Source organism: Trachypithecus francoisi, unplaced genomic scaffold (genome assembly GCF_009764315.1).
Source record: "Trachypithecus francoisi isolate TF-2019V2 unplaced genomic scaffold, Tfra_2.0 Lachesis_group13, whole genome shotgun sequence".
Lineage (NCBI taxonomy): Eukaryota > Metazoa > Chordata > Mammalia > Primates > Cercopithecidae > Trachypithecus > Trachypithecus francoisi.
In genome coordinates, this window is record NW_022681458.1 from 57,901,135 (window position 1) to 57,915,221 (window position 14,087).

At 39.4% G+C, this 14,087-nt stretch overlaps 1 long non-coding RNA gene across 2 annotated transcripts in view; it reads right to left on the bottom strand.

The window, feature by feature from the left end:
- LOC117094761 overlaps positions 1–14,087 on the bottom strand; it is a 62,304-nt gene that overhangs the window by 17,637 nt on the left and 30,580 nt on the right. The window lies entirely within an intron of this gene.

Here is a 14,087-nt window from a genome sequence, read left to right on the forward strand (position 1 = left end):
TGGCCAGAAGAATGAGATAATAAACTAAAGAACTAGATCTTAATTTGGAAAAAATTTATTGACATTATGCCTAAGTTACTGACATTAGGCATTGTAAGAAAACATTATTAGAGGAAGTAATATTAATAATACAGTTGATTAAGACTTTGATATATGAAAATCTGAACTTTGAACATGTACTAATACAGAGATTAATAATATTGTGCAACTGGGAAAATGATCAAGATAATGATCACAATAATAATGGTAAAACTTTTATAATACATCAAACATTGTGGTAGGCAATTTATAGACAATACTTTATGCATTCCTCAAATAAATATTTAAGGCATACCATATTCCCTTTTGCAGAAATCAAGGCTACAATGGGTGGGTGACTTGCCCACCAGTCACTGGTGGTGCTAGTACTAGGAACACATTTGCCTAACAACAAAGCTAGTATTCTTACATCACTAAACAAACAACGAAGGCAGGGTTTCACTGTAGAATATAATGAGCTACAAAAAAATATGTCATCAAAACTCAGACAATGAGATAAATGAGAGAATGAGAAAAAAGACCACATTTGTAACAGTATCTGCACAGGTTTTTTCAGCATTTACATAGTAAGAAGAAATTTGAAGTTAATATGAGTGCCATGTATATACTATTTAAAATTTGTCAAGCAGATAATCATGTTTATATAAATGGCATCTTGTTTCCATTTTATAAAGTTGATTTATTCATTTTTCATTAATAATTTTGTCAATTTGAAAAGTCTTAAAGGAATGATTTTATATAGCTACCTGGACTTCAAGAACACCAATTTAATTTTGCCATCAAAATTCTGGTACACAGAGCGAACCAATAAGTACTACTAATTTTGGAATGATGTCTTATCAGGTTTGCAAAAGATTATCATAATTTGTTGTCATTACTGAATACATATTTTATATTTTTCTGAATTATATTAAACATAACTCATTAAGGATAATCTATGTACATCAAAGACAATCTTCATCAAACATATTAAATGCCGTCTAGAGATAAGCTCACTTCTCTATTTCCCATCTGGGATGGTGTTAGCAACACAACTGTGCCCTGTGCTGCTTTTTCTTGCTTCAACCTTCCCAGAAGAAAATAAGCCCTGGGCACTGCTGATAGTAAAAATCACCTTTATGAGGCAGTCGAGTAATAAAACCAGCTTTGTTTAGTTTTTTTTTTTTTCCTATGCCTTTTGTAATTTCAACCCAGGAGGAAAGTGGCAAGAGAAGTGATAGAAAAATACAACAGAATGATCAGAGAAACATTCTCCATTCCCTTATATTCCCTTCAGAGCATCGTGAAATGCAGTGTCAGTTATTCCTACATCAAAACCATATCAATGTATTCATACAGGCCTTTAGATGGTTTAGGATGGTTATTCATATTGACAATTTTCTCTGTTCAGGTACTGGTGCTTTCTCCCTAAGTTCTTGCATCTTCACGTTAACAGCAAGAGACTTTTGCATCTCTGACAATCTACAGTGAGCAGAATTAGCCTCCACTCTTGAAAAAAATAAAACAGAATGAATTTCTATGATCTACATTTTGTATTTCATCTTACATTATGAGTTTTGTCATTGAAAACACAGTATACGATAACTACCTATTGCCACTTGCATGCCAAATTAGATGGAGACTTCTCTCATTTTCCTGTTAGAAATTTTGGAATGATTAACTACTTCTTCCTAAAGATAATATTGATAAGTTTTTGTGGATTACTTATGTTGGGCATTGTGCTTTATATTATGAATCCTTAAAAAAATTATAAAGGATAGAAACCTTTATTATTCCAATTTTACAGCTGAGGAAATGAAACTGAGAGAGAGAAAATCATTCTCCATGAAGTCTTGCCCAAGATCACAATGGTAGGGAATTGAGATTGGAGATAAAACTCTTTGTTACTAGGATGCACATTCTCATTCACTGTGCTCTTCTGCCTCTCATTTGAAACTTTCCTTCCCATTGCTTTCTAGGACATGGTTTGCTCATGGATCTTATCACACCTTTATGAAGCACTCTTTACCAATGGTTCCACTCCCTGTACCTGTCTATTAAAAGCTATGACTGCATTTTTATTACATCTCCTCTCTATTACACATCCAAGAGAATTGAGCTCACATATTTCTATCAATAATCACTTATATTTCAATGACCTCTATATCTAGATATGCACTCACATCAGTCTTCAATTCCAAGATTAAATTCCTATGTTTCTATATATTTTTGCTATTTCACGTAGGTCTCTCAAATTTAACATGTCCAAATATGAGTTCATTTCATCCTCCAACCATCTCTTGAATTTCCTATGTCATTTATGAGATACCAACATCTGCCATTTTAATGTGGCATAATTGCACCCAATCTTGAAACCTAAGAATTGTCTTAGACTTTCCCCTGTAGCTGATATACTTGTACTCCATTTTTCCATCCTTTTTTTTTTTTTTTTTTTGCGGGGGTTAGACGGAGTCTCGCTCTGTCGCCCGGGCTGGAGTGCAGTGGCCAGATCTCAGCTCACTGCAAGCTCCGCCTCCCAGGTTCACGCCATTCTCCTGCCTCAGCCTCCCTAGTAGCTGGGACTACAGGCACCCGCCACCACGCTCAGCTAATTTTTTGTATTTTTAGTAGAAACGGGGTTTCACCGTGTTAGCCAGTGCAGGGGCCATTGAAAATAATATGCTAAGAATAGATAAGGCTCAAGGACAGTATCTCTAGCTAGTTGCACTTTCAATGGACTCCAGTAGTCAAGGACAGTATCTCTAGTTGAAATTTTAATGAACTCTAGTAGGCGCCAAGAAGGCAGACAAAATAAGAAAGAACTTAGAGACAAGGAACTAAGCAGAAGGTTATATCTGGGTGCAGAAAGTTTGTTTGCATTGTGTTATTTTTGCTGACGTGGGATTTATGGAGTATAAATAAAGTGAGGCGGAGGCTCTAGGCGCGGCCGCCATGTTCTCTGTTTGTCTTTGTCTCTTGTGTCTGTTCATTCTCCACCACCCCCGGCATGGTCTCCAATAAGTGGCGCAGTGAGCAGGGTGCACAGGGTGAGTAGTGGGGAACAAGAAGGGGAACCCCCTAGGAGCGGATAAAACCCGAGAATTGTTAAGGGGACCCTTCTTAAGCTTTCATTATGGGGAATTCCAGTTCCTTGGCCTCAGAATATTTAAGATTATTACAAGGGCTTTTACTTTCTATTGGGGTTGATGCAAAAGAGAGAACTTTGCGGAAATTGTTTGCTCATGTGGAACAACATTGCCCTTGGTTTCAATATGAAACTGAAGTACAATTGAATAAGCGAGAGTGGCAACAGGTTGTTAAGACCCTTCATCAAGGCCGGGCGCGGTGGCTCAAGCCTGTAATCCCAGCACTTGGGAGGCCGAGACGGGCGGATCACGAGGTCAGGAGATCGAGACCATCCTGGCGAACACGGTGAAACCCCGTCTCTACTAAAAAATACAAAAAAAAAAACTAGCCGGGCGAGGTGGCGGGCGCCTGTAGTCCCAGCTACTCGGGAGGCTGAGGCAGGAGAATGGCGTAAACTCGGGAGGCGGAGCTTGCAGTGAGCTGAGATCCGGCACTGCATCCAGCCCGGGCGACAGAGCGAGACTCCGTCTCAAAAAAAAAAAAAAAAAAAAAAAAAAAAACCCTCATCAAGCGCATCAGCGCGGCGATGTAATGTCAGCACCTTTGTGGGCCCTTTGTGCCTCTATTACTCAGGCTTTGGAACTCTTAGAGACAGACTCTGAAAAGGGGAAAGGCGGGGATAAGGAGTCTTTGAAGTCTCTGATAGCCATTTCCCCTCCTTTAGATAATTCTGTAACTGAAGGAGAAGGTCCTTTGTGTGATAATGTGTCTCATGAAAAGGAATCAGAAATTCAAAAGGAGCTTCAGCAGGTTGTTCAATTGTTACAACAAATTTTACAATTGCAGTTATCTCCCCCTCAACCTTTTCCTCCACCCACTCCTGTTTTTACTTTTCCCGTGGTTCATCCACCCCCATCAGTACTAAGGCGGAGGAGGAGGATAGTTTTCCACCACCACCACCGCCGGTGGAAATGCTGCCTCGTTCAGGCACGGTTTTTGCTGTTCCCGCTTCTACTGCTAAAGCTGTAATTAAGGTATTGGATTCTCAAGAGGATGAGGATCCTCTACAATTGTTCCCCATTATTAGGCAACCTTTTGGTCCTAATGACCAATTTCCTCAAGGGGGTATAAATGTGCAGTATAATGTTCTTCAATTTAAATTTCTTAAAGAAATGAAGGCAGCTGTTGCTAATTATGGTCCTCAATCTCCTTTTGTCATGGGGCTTCTAGATTCTTTCTCCTCTGAGAATTTGTTTTTGCCTCTTGATTGGGAGACTTTGGGGAAGGCTGTTTTGGACTGCTCTCAGTGGCTTCAGCTATGCAGTTGGTGGCTGGAAGATGCCAAAGAGCAGGCCCACCGCAATGCCGCTAGAAATCCTCCAGGACCAACAGAGGAGCAATTAACAGGCACTGGTCAGTTTGCTACCATAGCGGCTCAATCTGGACTTGAGGATGTGGCATTATCACAAGTTAAAGCACTTTTTTTAAAGGCTTGGTGTAAAGTAGAACCATCAGGAAAAACTGCCTTGTCTTTGTTAAGATTTTGCAGGGCGCAAACAAACCTTATCCTGACTTTGTGGCTCGGCTCCAAGATGCTGTAATAAAGACTGTGGGTAGTGGGGCTGCAGGCCAAATCCTGGTAACCACACTAGCTTTTGAGAATGCTAATCAGGAATGTCAGAGGTTGTTGCATCCTCTAAAGGCTGCTGGAAACTTACAAATAGAAGATTTTATTAGAGCCTGTGCAGGAGTGGGAGGGGCTGCCTACAACACTCAGTTGTTTGCTGGAGCTTTATCTAAGGCATTCATGGGAAAAAAGGGAGTTTGCTTCCAATGTGGAAAAACCGGTCATTTTAAAAAGGAGTGCCGTAAGTTATCTAATAGGAGTGACTCCTGCAAAGTAGAATTTAAAAAGCTTCCTACTGAGCCCTGTCATCGTTGCGGCAAAGGGCGACACTGGACTAATGAATGTCACTCTAAAGTGGACAAAAACGGTAATTCTCTCACCTCCGGATCGGGAAACTTGCAGAGGGGCCCTTCAGCTTGGGGCCCCAACAACAATACAAGCCCTCTTCATTTGCAATTTCCAGTCAGCTCAGGGGTCCAGCATCAGCAGGCCAGTCAGCCAATGTTAACCCCCAATTTTCATTAGCTCAGCTTTTCTCTGCTACTTCCGGTAGTGCCGCTGCTGATGTGGCGATTTTACAGGCTGTTGAACTCACCCCAGAAATGGGAGTTGTTAAATTGGCTACAGGTGTTTTGGGGCCATTACATCCACATACTGTTGGATTGCTTATGGGACGCAGTAGTAGCATTTTACAGGGTTTACAAGTTCATTTGGGTGTTATAGATTCTGATTATAAAAGGGAAATTCAAATTGTGGCTCAGGCTCATAAACCTATATCCCTGAAAGAGGGACAGTGAATTGCACAACTCCTTGTACTACCCTATTTTCAGTTTCCTTCATGGAGGCAAGAAAGAACCAGAGGTTTTGGAAGCACGGGTAAACATATTTTTGGGGAAACTTTAGTAACTCAACAAAAACCCTTGTTTCCCCTAGAAGTAGAGGGACAAATTTTTCAGGGCTTGGTTGACACTGGAGCTGACGTTTCCATTATTGCCTCTGATCAATGGCCTTTGCAGTGGCCTAAACAGCCTGTTGCTGTTTCTCTTACAGGATTAGGTTCCGCCTCTGAGGTGTATCAAAGTTCTCAATCCTTAAATTGCCGAGGGCTGGATGGTCAAGTGGCCCAAGTTCAGTTTTATATTGTTCCTATTGCCCTAAATTTATGGGGGCGAGATTTATTGCAATAATTTGTAGCTTTTATTTCTATTCCTCATGTCTCTAATTCTGCCAAGAATATGATGTTCCGCATGGGGTACAATCCCCTTGAAAAATCTTTAAACATGTAGCCACTGTTCAGCAGCCTCAGCCCTTCCCTTGACATGGAAAACTAATATTCCTGTATGGGTTGAACAGTGGCCTTTAACACGTGAGAAGCTTGAGGCCTTGGAAAACTTGGTTCAGGAACAATTATCCCTAGGTCATATAGAACCTAGTACTTCTCCATGGAATTCCCCTGTCTTTGTGATTAACAAAACAAAACAAACAAACAAACAAACAAAACGGTAAATGGAGACTATTGACAGATCTTCATGCTATTAATGCATGTATTCAACCCATGGGATCCTTACAACCTGGCCTTCCTAACCCTTCTATGATTCCTCAAGATTGGTTACTTATGGTTATTGATTTAAAAGATTGTTTTTTTTCTATTCCTTTAGATCAAAAAGATTGTGAGCGTTTTGCCTTTTCTGTCCCTGTTTTTAATAATTTTCCGCCACTTTCTCGATATCAGTGGAAGGTTTTACCTCAAGGAATGTTAAACAGCCCTACCTTGTGTCAAGAATTTGTCCATCGAGCTCTGAATCCTGTTCAAAAATGTCATCCTTCTGTTCTTTTATATCATTATATGCATGACATTCTTCTTGCCGCACCCACCAAAAAAGAGCAGCAAGATGCTTTTACATCCTTACAAATGCAGCTCTCTTTATACTCACTTAATATTGCCCCAGAAAAAAATTCAAATAGATTTTCCTATTCAATATTTAGGTTATACCTTGGGAGCACGAAATATTCGACCTAAAAAGATTCAAATTCGACGCGATCATTTAAAAACATTAAATGACTTTCAAAAGCTTTTAGGAGCTATTAATTGGATGTGTCCTGTTTTAGGAATACCAACGTATCAGTTACAACATCTTTTTTCTATTCTAGAAGGAGACAGTCACTTGGACAGCTCACGTCATTTAACTCCTTTGGCTTTACAGGAACTCCAGCTTGTAGAAGAACAACTTCAAAAGGCCCATCTACATTATATCCTTCCTGACGTTCCCCTTTCCTTTTGTTTATTTCATACTTTACATTCTCCTACAGGTATGATTCATCAAACAAATCAGCCGTTAGAATGGATTTTTTTATCCAACAAAACATCTAAATGCTTGACTACTTATATCGATCGTTTAGCTGAACTGATCATCAAAGGACGGCATCGCTGTCGACAACTCTGGGGAGGAGATCCTTCCTTCATTATCTCTCAATTCACTCATAGTCAGATTACTTATCTTCTTGCCACTTCTGATTCTTGGCAAGATGCTTGTGCCTCATTTGTCCGACAATTTTCTACCTAATATCCTAAGTCTCCGATCTTTTCATTTTTTAGACAGCATTCTGTGTTGCCTTTCTCACCAATATCTTTATTTCCTGTTCAAGGCCCTACCTTTTTTACTGATGCTAGTAGCAATGGTAAAGCTGGATATTGGAGTGTTCATCAATCTCGAGTTACAGTTTATCCTTATCCCTCGGTGCAACAGGGAGAACTGTTTGCTATTCTCATGGTCTTACTTGATTTCCCTTCCACCAGTTGTAACATTGTTAGTGATTCTCAATACATCATGTATGTTACTTCTTATATTTCTCAAGCCACTCTACCTCTTTGTGCTACTTCTTCTCTTCAAAAACTCTTTTCTTTGTTGTCTTCTACTTTGAGCCAACGTCGAGCTCCTTTATTCATCACTCATCTTCGTTCTCATTCTCAACTTCCTGGACCGTTAGTTCATGGTAATGCTCAGATTGATTCGCTTTTAATCGGCCACCTACAGGCTGCAGAACAAGAACATGCTCTACATCACACTAATAGTTCTGGCCTTCAACGACGATTTCATTTAACTCGTAAACAAGCTTGTTCTCTTATTCGAGCTTGTCCTTCTTGTGCTCCTTTGAGCATTCCATCTTTCCATCCTGGGGTTAATCCACGAGGTACTCAAGTTAATCAGATTTGGCAAATGGACGTCACACACGTCCCTTCTTTTGAACGATTAAAGTATGTTCATCATACCATTGATACTTTCTCTCATTTTCAATGGGCAACTCCTTTGCCATCCGAAAAAGCTGATTCTGTTATTACTCATCTCTTAGCTTGTTTCGCCATCATGGGCATTCCTCTAATACTTAAAACTGATAATGCCCCTGCCTATGTTTCTCGTAAGTTACAAGTTTTCTTACAGCAATACAATATTCAACATCTCACCAGTATCCCGGGCAACAGTCAAGGTCAAGCCATCATTGAACACGCAAATTTAACCTTAAAAACTCAACTGCTAAAAAAAGGGGGGGAAATGAGTCCCCCAGAAATCAGATTTTAAAGGTTTTGTTTACCTTAAATTTTTTGAATCAATGGAGACAATTGCAGGACTCTGCTGCCGTAACTCATCTTTCCTCACCTCCCTCGGCGATAGTCCCCGCCGACAATTTAAAGGTTTGGTATCTTAATGAAGAAGGTAAGTATGCTCAGGGGCAAGTTCTAAAACAGGGACGGGGCTATGCTCTTGTCCTTACAGGGAGCGGACCTGAGTGGTTTCCTACAAGGCGATTGAAACCCTGTTGAAAAGAAAACTGGACTCAGCATGCATCTCTTCCTTTGTTGGATGTGCCTCAGTGGGGGACTTATTTCCCTTAGTGAGGCTTTGTATGAATATTGGACTTATATTCCCTTTCCACCCTTGTATCAGGGAGTCACCTGGGGGGAGGCGGAAGTTAAGATTTTCACCAATGACACTACTTGGATGCCGTCCCCCTATATGGACAAGGACAACATAGAACAGGAAACGGGAATAATAAACAACACATACCAATTTGGAGTGGAAAGACTTCCGATTTGCATGGGAAATAGTCCTCATTGTCTCCGGAAATCGCATGAAGCTTGGGCTGTTCACTATAATCATAGTCATGTGGCTGCCAATACTGTTATTATTGTAACTAGAAGTTTTCATTATAATCATACTGTATATATTAATGAGACTATTCCTAGTTCCTTACCTTTTTGTCCTATTCCAGAGGTTTCCCCTAATATGGAGGTATTGGAGTGGCAACATTGTCGGGGAACTAAGCCCTGGATTTTATTAGAATATAATGGGCTGCAAGTAATTGATTGGAGTGTGCACGGTGATTTTCAAACAAAATTTAGTCACATACCTTTGAAATGGCACCGGGTAAATAAAAGTATTGCTGCTGACGGTAATGAAACTTTGGTATGGCATGAAGGAGGCTTGTCGCCACCTATGCCTCATCTTAGATACTCTTTACAAGTACAAAGTCATCTTTGGAAGTTATTAGCTGCAGGTGATGCCATTAGTACTTTTGTGGGGAATATGTCCCTTACTCTTTCTAACCCGAATAACCCCTTTCATATTCAATTACATCGGAATATCTCCCAATATATTATTGCTTGTGTCCGAAAGCCTTACCTATTGTTAGCGGGGAATTTAACATGGGATAATGATACGGGAATTGTTAATTGTACAGATACGTGTACATTTTTGTCTTGCCTCAATCATTCCTGGTGGCACAACTTTACTGGGGATATTTATATCCTCAGGGCTCGTAAGGAAATTTGGCTACCTGTCAACCTTATGAGACTGTGGGGGCATCACCTCTTGAAACTTATATTTGGACTTCCCTCCAGCGGACCCGTCATGCCCTTGGACTTATAGTTGCCTCGGTAATGGTCCTTGTCGCCATCGCCTCCACTGCAGCCGTGGCAGGACTCGCTCTACATCAAAGCATACAAAATGCTGAATTTGTGCAGCAATGGCATGAGCAATCTCATCGGTTGTGGCTTCAACAACGGAACATTGACTCTCAACTCGCTGAAAGATTGGACAACGTGGAGCAAGCCTTAATGTGGCTTGGAGATCAGCTCACTGTCCTCAGTACTCGAATAACATTGCAATGTGATTGGAACTCCACTCAATTTTGCGTAACACCTGTGCCTTTTAATGTTTCTCAGAATTGGACTGAAATCCGAAGATTATTAATAGGCCATAAAAATATTAGTTTGGACATCCAAGAACTCACTCAAAACATTTCCGAAACATTTCGACAACAATTCCATGTATTGTCCGGGGCCGCTACCTTGTAGGATCTGGGTCAAAGTTTTGCTGCCCTTAACCCATGGACCCAGACAAAAACATGGATTTCTACCATCTCTGGAAGTATCTTGCTTTGGGCACTCGGATTGGGTTTACTTCTCATGGTAATCCAATGCTCCCTCCGTCGCATCCAAAAACAAAGGAAAACACAAGAACAAGTATGGGCTACCTTTCTAGGATTGAGGGAAAACAAAAAGGGGGAAATGCAGGGGCCATTGAAAATAATATGCTAAGAATAGATAAGGCTCAAGGACAGTATCTCTAGCTAGTTGCACATTCAAAGGACTCCAGTAGTCAAGGACAGTATCTCTAGTTGAACTTTTAATGAATTCTAGTAGGCGCCAAGAAGGCAGACAAAATAAGAAAGAACTTAGAGACAAGGAACTAAGCAGAAGGTTATATCTGGGTGCAGAAAGTTTGTTTTGCGTTGTGTTATTTTTGCTGACGTGGGATTTATGGAGTATAAATAAAGTGAGGCGGAGGCTCTAGGCGCGGCCGCCATGTTCTCTGTTTGTCTTTGTCTCTTGTGTCTGTTCATTCTCCACCACCCCCGGCACGGTCCCCAATAGCCAGGATGGTCTCGATCTCCTGACCTCGTGATCCACCCGTCTCGGCCTCCCAAAGTGCTGGGATTACAGGCTTGAGCCCCTGCGCCCGGCTTTCCATCTTATTTATGACCAAACTCACTTTACACTACCTTCCCGTGTCTCTTTATCCTATCCCTTTCTGTGAATTAACATAGTCTTCATAGCAGACCTCATTAATCTCATCTGGGCAACTAAAATTTTGTCCTATTTTTCCCCTTGTTTCCATTCTCAGTCCTCTTTAATATGCATTAAACTTCTGGAATTATGTATTTCAAACTAAAATCTCATCCACTTAACTACTGCAGAACACTCAAACTCCTTAACAACTACAAGATAAATCTAAGTTCCTAGGTTCAGAGCATTTCTGGATCTCACCCTTTTTATTTATTAAACCTTAGTCTTTGTCTGCTGCTCCTGCTCTTGAATCTGATACATAGGTGCACATGGAATTGCTAGAAATTCTCCATGCTTTGAGTTCTGGCATACAATGTTGCAATGTCTATATTCCTTTTTGTCCTGTTCTTTGCCCAGGTATTCATTCACTACAAGTGACTATACTTGCACATGGTCATACTGCATTGTTATTCCTTCCTTTGTGATCATACACATACTACTGTTATATCATTTCTCAAAATGAATTGTAATGTTTTATTTACATTACTGGATATAAGCTCCTTCAGATCATAGACTGTAATTCATCTTCATTTAAGCAGTGCCTGCAAATGCCATAAGAGGGCCAAAAAAAAATATTTAGGCCAGGCGCAGTGGCTCAAGCCTGTAATCCCAGCACTTTGAGAGGCCGAGATGGGTGGATCACAAGATCAGGAGATCAAGACCATCCTGGCTAACACGGTGAAACCCCGTCTCTACTAAAAATACAAAAAAGCTAGCCGGGCGAGGTGGCGGGCACTTGTAGTCCCAGCTGCTCGGGAGGCTGAGGCCGGAGAATGGCGTGAACCCGGGAGGCGGAGATTGCAATGAGCTGAGATCCGGCCACTGCACTCCAGCCTGGGTGACAGAGTGAGACTCCGTCTCAAAAAAAAAAAAAATTTATTGGATAAAATAATGTCTGAGAAATAGATGGATAAGAAATGTCATATGTTCTGAACTTTAATATACAGAAAGGAAGAAATTGAATCTGGTTCAGTTCCACTGTCATAAATAACTAAATGTATATTTTGTTTGCCACTCTTTAAAATAATACTTCATTTAATAACACGACTTTTATAATTAGGGTGTATATTTACTTAAAGTCATTGAAGAGAAAAAATATCTGCATATTTTTAGTTACTACAATTAAAAGATTTAAACTATTATTAAATAAAATAATCTATAAGAGCTTAACACAAATTTTAACACATAACAAGCTCTCAAAAAATGTTGTTTAGAGATACCAATTGCCTAAAACAATACACTGAATATTTTAATTTCTTAAAGTAGTCATTGAATTTAGAAATGCTTCTTTTTAAGTAAAATGTGATCAGATGCCTTACTTTAACAATTATATAACAAACTTAGATGATATATAAAAGAAAGCATTAATCTTCAAACAGCCACCCCCTACACTACTCATTTAAAATGTACCAATGTAGCACATGAAGTAACTTGAATAACCTTATGTATGATCTTCTAACCATTGAGTCAAACTGAGTATGGAGAATCTTAATCATTAAAGTGGACATATTTTCCACCATCAGATGACACTTTCAAATATAATTTGATGAATTATATCAAAAAGAACAAAAAACATGTTTAAGATATTCCATAAAGTCAATCTCTTTCAAGTCTTCTTGAAATAACAAAATAGTAGGCCTTTGTTTGTTATCTAATGAATACTAAATAAAATACTGTCAAACATTTCTAAGATGAAGCAAGGACTGTTATTAATGGAGCACAAAAGTATACTAAATGAATATTCAGTAGTTTTACAAAAACTGATTGGATTTTCAATTGTATTTAAAATGGCTATTCGAATCAATAGCCTATTATTTCTGTTGACATAGTCTATTTCATAACTATAGAATATAATAATTAAAAGTGCTGTTGTCAGTAGGCTAGAGGTTAATTGCAAAAACAGCCAGAATGCCAGTGTTGGCTGGGTAACATTCAAAACTAAGTCAAGTGTGATGGAATGTTTGTGTATCTATAAGGAATGTTTCAAAATTAAACTTGCCTTCAGTTGAAGGTTACTGTAAAAACCTTCCACAGATACTATGGACAAATACTAAATCACATCTAGGAAGCTATCAGCAGCTAATAATTTAAAAATGTAAAAGCTCAAAATTCAATAAATATTGCTTTTACTTTAAATATGGCTATGTGAATTTTCAGCATTTCCCAATGTACACTATTGTAAGGTAACATGGTCTTCTACAGATTCCTTGTTATTCTCAACACCTCATATTATTTATATAAACATTTGTATAAATTGGCTAAGTCTGGGTTTACCTGAGATTTATTTAGAAACACATATTTACAAAAGCTAGAAAGAGGAAACTATGAAAATGAAAAAAGCAGCATAATATAATCACATGATTATTTTACTTATTGAATTTTTATGAGTATAATCAGGTTCTTAGCTTTATACTTACTGAAATTTGAAGTACAAAAATAATGCATTAAGATAAAATAATGCGGCAGCACATAAATAAATAAATAAATATATAAATTATTCTTTCTCTTCTTCAATTCTATATGTTCTCAAATGTAACAAATATCAAAGTTTGGTATATATCATTCCATATATGACTCTCTATGCATGTAAACGGTTGAAACTAAATGCATATATTCTCCTACAAACACTATTAAAATGTACACATAAGTCTTCTATTACACTTAGTACTTGTTGTATTTTGTGGGTTTTTTTTTTGTTTTTTTTTTTGAGGCGGAGTCTCGCTCTGTCGCCTGTACTGGAGTGCAGTGGCCAGATCTCAGCTCACTGCAAGCTCCGCCTCCCGGGTTTACGCCATTCTCCTGCCTCAGCCTCCCGAGTAGCTGAGACTACAGGCGCCCGCCACCTCGCCCGGCTAGTTTTTGTATTTTTAGTAGAGACGGGGTTTCACCGTGTTCGCCAGGATGGTCTCGATCTCCTGACCTCATGATCCGCCCGTCTCGGCCTCCCAAAGTGCTGGGATTACAGGCTTGAGCCACCGCGCCCGGCCATTTTGTGGGTTTTTAAAATAATCTCTTTTTGATTTTAATTGAGTATGATTGACATACCAAAAGTTGTACATATTTATTATTTATTTATTATTTATTTTTTTTTTTTTTTTTTTTTTTTTTTTTTTTGAGACGGAGTCTTGCTCTGTCGCCGGGTGGAGTGCAGTGGCCGGATCTCAGCTCACTGCAAGCTCCGCCTCCCGGGTTCACGCCATTCTCCTGCCTCAGCCTCCCGAGTAGCTGGGA